Genomic DNA, 6,622 nt, shown 5'->3' with positions numbered 1-6,622 from the left:
TTATGGTGCAATTTATATGGCTTGTTTTTAAATGTAATTACTACCTCTATGTCACTCTGTATTGTAAGAACATCTACATATGCGTTTGGAGTGTGTGGTTGGATGTAACTTAGCCAGTCATTGAATCTTCCAGTTGTATTTTTCTTTATGTAGTTTCCTCTGGCTGTAAAGGGAGATGTTAGTGCAGTCCTGTCTTTCAGAACAGGAAGCTGAGTGCTGAGAACTGGTTAGACTTGATTCCACCAGGATCTGTGCATTCAATTTTCTCTTGGCTTTTCAGTGCAGGTGTTTGTAGTCCAGTGCTAATGGAGCAGCTTGTGTTGCTGCTTGGGATTATTTCATTCTAGATGGAGGACTTCTATCTTTGCTAAGTCTCCTGCAATTTTCAGTGGCCCAATCATGCAGCCTAAGTCGCTCTGATTAGTGACTCCAGCTCTACTTCTTCTCCCCATTTGGTATCATCTGCAAACTGGGTGACAGTTGATTCCATTGTGTTATCCAGATGACTTGCAAGAACACTGAGTAATACTGGACCCACTATCAACCTCTGAGAAGCAATGTGCATCATCAACTCAACTACTAGTTCATCTTTGAGCCACTAACCACTCCACTACAAATGGAAGAAACCATCTGGGAAGATAAAGTTTTCCATGCTGTATAGATCACCGATATTAAGTCTGGTTCTCTCCATTCACTAGTATTTGTTATGAGATTAAATTGATAATTTTGTGTTGTGGTCAGGCAGTTTGAACTTAGTTTTGGAGGTCTAGAGAAGGAATTCTTACCTGGCATTCGAGATTACTGGTTCATGTACATGCAAAACCATGGAACTTTAACAGTTCTTTATATTCGCGTGAATAACTGTGATTGGTTATTGGTTATGAAGTCTAACTTCTTTATTTCTGCTGTAACAAGTGTTTTTAAATTTTTATTTGCATTATGCACTAATAAATAATAAATCCCTTACAAAATGCTTTCTTTCCCATACGTGACTGATTAAACCTCATCTTCTCTGTTTGGCTGCAAAACCTTTTAAGGGTACAATAGACATTGTCTGTGTAAAATATGTTAGGAGTAGATTTACTGTGTTTTTTCTTTGTCTCCTAATGTAGTCTGGCAGCTGGAAGCACAGAGAACTGGGACCAAGTGACCAGAAATCCATTCCCATGCTGACAAGTGGGAGCTGCCAACAGCAAGTGACTCCAGCCTTGAGGTTCAGTAGCAGACATTGAACCAGTTGAAGAGGTACTTCTTTTCCTTCTGATTTGCTTGCCCTGGATTTCAAATAGCAGCTTGTCCACAAAAGAATTTAAAAAAAAAAAAAAGAAAACATTTGACCAGTCTACTGCTTTCTCAGGCCTGAATCTGAAGGCAAGAGTGGCAAACTCTGTACATCTCGATGCAGAATCAGTTGCCAGGAGCAGTTACTCTCTAAATTTAGAGTTTACCTTTCTGTTTCTAGGTTAATTTTCTGACTTAAGGACACACCTGTATGCCTGAGAGCTTCTAATAGAATGTGTTGCCTGTGACTGTTCATCTTGCCGCCTGGAAGGTTTGCTGCTAGTGCAGCCACTGTTGTAGCGTGTTCATACTATGGTTTTAAAGGAACTATGGAGCACAGCCGATCTCGCCAAGATTCCCTAACTTTTCTTGAGGCAGTTCTTCCTTCTGCTGTACTTAAGTGTAGAAAGGATAACAGGATTTTCTGCAAATAAATTTGTAAGTATCCATCGTAATAGTCAGTGTAGCCAAATTCTCCCAGAGATCAATGCTTCTAGTGTTTTTTCAGAAACTATTTAAAAGCATTTATGAAAAAATAAGAATATTTGTTTAGGACTTCATTTCACCACTGAAAATCAGATTTGGTGTAATGATGCAGGCTTGAAAACATTTGAGTCTGCTGATGGCTCTTAACTTAATGCAGACTTCAAGATTTGCTTATCCCATGGTTGAGCAAACAGCATGAGTGCCATCCTGTGCCAGGCCAGCTGCAATTAATGTCTAGCTACATTCAAAAGCTCCACCTACCAAAACTTTCTGCAAACAATTCAAAATTAAAAAAAAAAAAACCAGGAAGAACACACAAAAATTCCTACTGAAAGATGTCACTCATCTGTGTGTGGTGTGGGCACTACTGCCTGGCAGACAGAGCACGCCAACAAATGTTTTAATAGTCTGGTTAAATCTGAGCTCTAGAAAGAGCGAAGGAATTGTCAGTCAGAACCCCATTGCTTCCTATGCCCTCTGCAGAGTAGCTCATGTCGCCGTTTTGCAGTTTGGACTCTGCAGTCGAACCCCATTTATTTCAGAACCTCATCATTAACACATGCAGGACTGAAGCTGTGCAGCTCCAGTTATCTTCCATGTCTAGGTTATGTACCAGCCCAAACAGACAAACTGAAAAGATAAAATACTGTACACATTTCTTCAGCTTTTAAATGCAATAGCTGCTTGTGATGGTATTATTGATTTACTGGATTGGGTAAATAGACCATAAACAGCATTAGGTGAATAAACCTTAATATTGAGGACCTGTTTGAAAATTATCTGTAGCTGTGCTATCTCTATAGCCTTTCATTTTGGGTCCTTAATGGTTAAAGATCTGTTCCCTGCCTGGGTGCTTAGTTGCACTCAGGACACAGTGTTGAACATTGTCCAGCTGAGCTAGAAGTGTTTACTGAACACATTAATGAAAATGTTAAGTATTATACGTACTCCTTCATGTTCAACTAATAGGCTTTTAATATGTTTTTCTGATTCATTAAAGGGAGAGATCGCTGGGTTTAGATTTCAGAGGTGTGCTTCTGACCTGGAAAAGCAAGTCTTAGCCTGTCTGTCAGAAACAAATCTTTTCATAACAGCCCTTCCCTTTCACTCAATCAACATCTTATTTGAAGTCAAGTTACTTAAATTATCTAAAGCTATAAGGTGCCACTTGAAAGGGCAAAAAAAGACATCAGTGTAGACAGTCATATTTAATCAAGGATTTGTGACATGCCTTTGTGTTGCGAGGCATCATTTGTTCTCAAGTATCTCAGCTGAGCCTAATTAGGTAATGAAGTTCATATCATGTAAGAAGTTATTCAAAATCCTAAGTGTTTGATGTTATTTTGTACTAAAACAGGATTGATATGTTTTAAAACAAAACAAAACTTTCCTGCTATTTCACAGAATCATTCTTTTTAATTGATTTTTTAGAGCTGTGTTCCAGATTGCTGTAGAAATTGTGTGCTGATTTCTGTCAGTGAGCTTTAATCTGTAAGTGGTTTTTAAATTCATTTTCAAGGGCCAGTTTGGAGGTGGCATGATGTAAAATAAAAAGGAGGTACTTTTTGCAGTGTGAAGCCTGAAGATTTGCATTAGGAGCCCGTTGTTTCAAGATTTTTAGAGTTAAGTTTAGATGGCCCTTATTTATAGTCCTTGAAACTTTCAGAATTATCCCCTGATATTCCTCGGTATGTATTTAAGGTGTGACAGCTTCCCTTGTACTTTGGCAGAAGCCAGGAGATTAATCCCAATCGTGGGACTGTTTGTGTTCTGAGTCACTAAAGTGGAAAAAGCACAAAATGATGGGAAACAATGAAGCAGAACAGACTTGGTCTTACACAAAACCTTATAACACTATTCATAGGAAAAATTCCCTGAGGACTTTTGGCAGCTTCTATCTTTTATAACTGTTTGTGTGCTTTGGCAAGACAGACAGAGCTCCATAGTGATTATCCGTGCTGGTCTGTTCTGGAGGATGTCGGGGGGTCCTACGTGCACTGGTAATATTTCCTACAGTGTTTTCCAGTGTGGTGGTAGTCTAGGGAAGGTTCTTGTAGAGTTGGCAGCTGTGGCTGGTTTAAGCACTGTCATCTAAGATGGATTCCAAATCTCTCTTAATGCTGTAATATATACTGCTAGTCTGTTTATGGTAGCAGCATTGTGCTGATACTGCTGGGAAAGCTGAACTCATCGCAGTGGTTTTGAGGTGTGTCTTGTTAACCTGTTAATGTGTAGGATCAAAGACTGTGTGAAACCTAGATTCAGTTGGAATTGCAGCTCTCCAACCCTAAGCAGATTAAACTGTGTTTGAAGATACTCATGATAACTTGAGAACAGAAAGTAAAGTTGCCTTCTTTAATGTCCAGCTGTGCTTTAAAGCCCTTGCTTTGGCTCGGATTGCATGACCTCAGGATAGAAAGGCAGTTGGCTGGCAAGCAGGGTGTTGGGAAGTCCCTGAGAGACTGCGGAAATTCACTGAACCACAGTTACACACATAGTGACTGTTTGTATATCCTGTGACTGTTTAATTTTCGGTGCAGAGAGGCTGGGTTTGTTCATGCCACCAATACCAGAACAAGGCATTTGGCAAGCATGTTTCTTCTCTGTTTATGTAGGTATCTAGGCAACGTCTCCCAGTCACACACTGGATGATTAACTTTTTTGAGGCACAATGAAAAGCCTAGTGATTCACGCTTTAGTTTAGAAATTAAACTGAACTCCAGACGCTATTAATACTCATGATGAATGTATGCTAGCGGAGTTACAAGCATAGCAAAGACAAGAGAAGTATCTGAATTGCTGGGTCACTGGGATATATACACCTCTGTGACACTGTCTAGGTAGTGTGCCAAACAGAAAGAAAGAAGATGGAGTAGCCTGGACTGAGTCATGAGGGACACAAACCTACTGCACCTTTGAAGTTGCTGGCCCATGTTGTTACCTGTGTCAGGTAGATGAGAAGAAGGAAGGATCTTGCTTTCTTCTGAGCATCTTGACAGAGCATAGATGATTCCACAACATGACTCAAACCTTACGAGTTTTGGCAGTTGGTGGTGACTTCTAAGTTGTAAATGTGTTCTGAAGCAGCTTATTTTATTATTATCGTGCATAGTTAAGAGTGTTTCTGACCGAGTCCTGTAGCTATAATCTTGGGTAATATTTTGCTTTGTTACTCCCTTGTCTTGATTGAGATCCCAGGTTGCCCAGGCACCTGGTTCTTTGTAGAGGCAAGCTCCTTGTGCCTGTAGGCTTAGAGTGAAAGAATCCACTGAGATTGTGAGATAAGAGGATGACGATGGTGTTTTTTATACTGGGAATGAGGAAAATCTTTGAAATAAATTAGAGTTCAAACTAAGGTTATGGTCAGACATGCATGGAAGTGTCAGAGGAGGGACACTGAAGAGCAGACAAATTAATTTGCAGATACAGAGTTGAGAATCATAGAATCATAGAATAACCAGGTTGGAAGAGACCCACCAGATCATCGAGTCCAACCATTCCTATCAAACACTAAACCATGTCCCTTAGCACCTCATCCACCTGTGCCTTAAACACCTCCAGGGAAGGGGACTCAACCATCTCCCTGGGTAGCCTGTTCCAGTGCCCAATGACCAGAAGCCGATGAAGACAAATCCAGTGATAACACAGTATTGGGGTATAAAAGGAGACTTTTGGAAGTCACACGCAAGATGCAGCCAGCTCGTTTGAGAGAGAGGTAGATGTTTTCCTAGCCATGAAAAGTGTTTGCTGTCAGGCTGTAATGTGATTATGAAACACTTCAAGATTCTGCATGGGAAGTAACTGTAGAACATAACGCCCATCACGTCTTCATCAGTTAAAATGATTACTAAAAATGTATCCTCTAAACAAGGTTACGTCAATTTTTATGTAGACTTTGTGCAAAACGGTTGAAGATAAACTGAAAACTATTTGATAGATCAAACTCTTTCCTGTATGTTTAAGTCATTTATGTTGCTTAGCATTTTATTTAGCAGAAGAGATACTTAGTCTTTGCCCTGAAGAGTTAACAGTTGCAAGATGGGACCTACTCAGTGAGAAGGCAACAATCTAAGATCACACAGCAAACCATAGCACTGCAAGGCAGTGCAGTCAAGGTGTCCAGGTTCTAACTTGGATGTCCTGTCCATAAGCCTAAAACCTCACTGTACCCCGACTGAACTAGCAAATGCCACCTACCTTCTCTACCGTGGTACTGTGTTTGTAAAATACACTTGTAACAAAATAGTAGAGATCTGGCTAACATACAAGATCATTCCAGGGTTAAGTCTAGCTCTTTAAAAGGGATTATTTCAAGTGAATGAGATTGAGTGGAGAATAACATTTGTGCAGGAATGTGCATGGAGCGTAGGAATGAGATTGCACAGAATAGAATTGATCCGAGGGCTTAGGTTGTTAGGTGGAGCACCTAACAAGATGTCTGGTTCTCTGGTAGTCTGTTAAATGAAAGATGACATTGGTATTCTGGTATTCAATCTGGGGTTTTTTTAAAACATACTGAAATTACAGTTCTGTAAGATTTAGAGTAAGTCATTATGGATGCTAATGAAAAATGTTGTATTTCCCCACCACCAAAAACCCAAATGCAAAACAAGTTAAACACTCCCAGTGTTTAGCGTTTCACTATGCAATCTACGTGTGCTTTCAGGACACATTTCTTCTATAGCCATAGACATAACAACCTGCCAGGTTGTTACCTGGGAACCCAACTAACTTTCTCTGTAACCTGTGATTACTCTAAGTACTAATAACAAATCTATGTGTATTTACATCATGGCAGTTCCCAAATTAGACCAAATAATCAAGGTGCAAAAATAACGCCCAGAGGTCTGCCTGA

The sequence above is a fragment of the Phaenicophaeus curvirostris genome, chromosome 12 (genome assembly GCF_032191515.1).
Source record: "Phaenicophaeus curvirostris isolate KB17595 chromosome 12, BPBGC_Pcur_1.0, whole genome shotgun sequence".
Classification (NCBI taxonomy): Eukaryota; Metazoa; Chordata; class Aves; order Cuculiformes; family Cuculidae; genus Phaenicophaeus; species Phaenicophaeus curvirostris.
Note: the sequence above shows the minus strand (reverse complement) of the source record.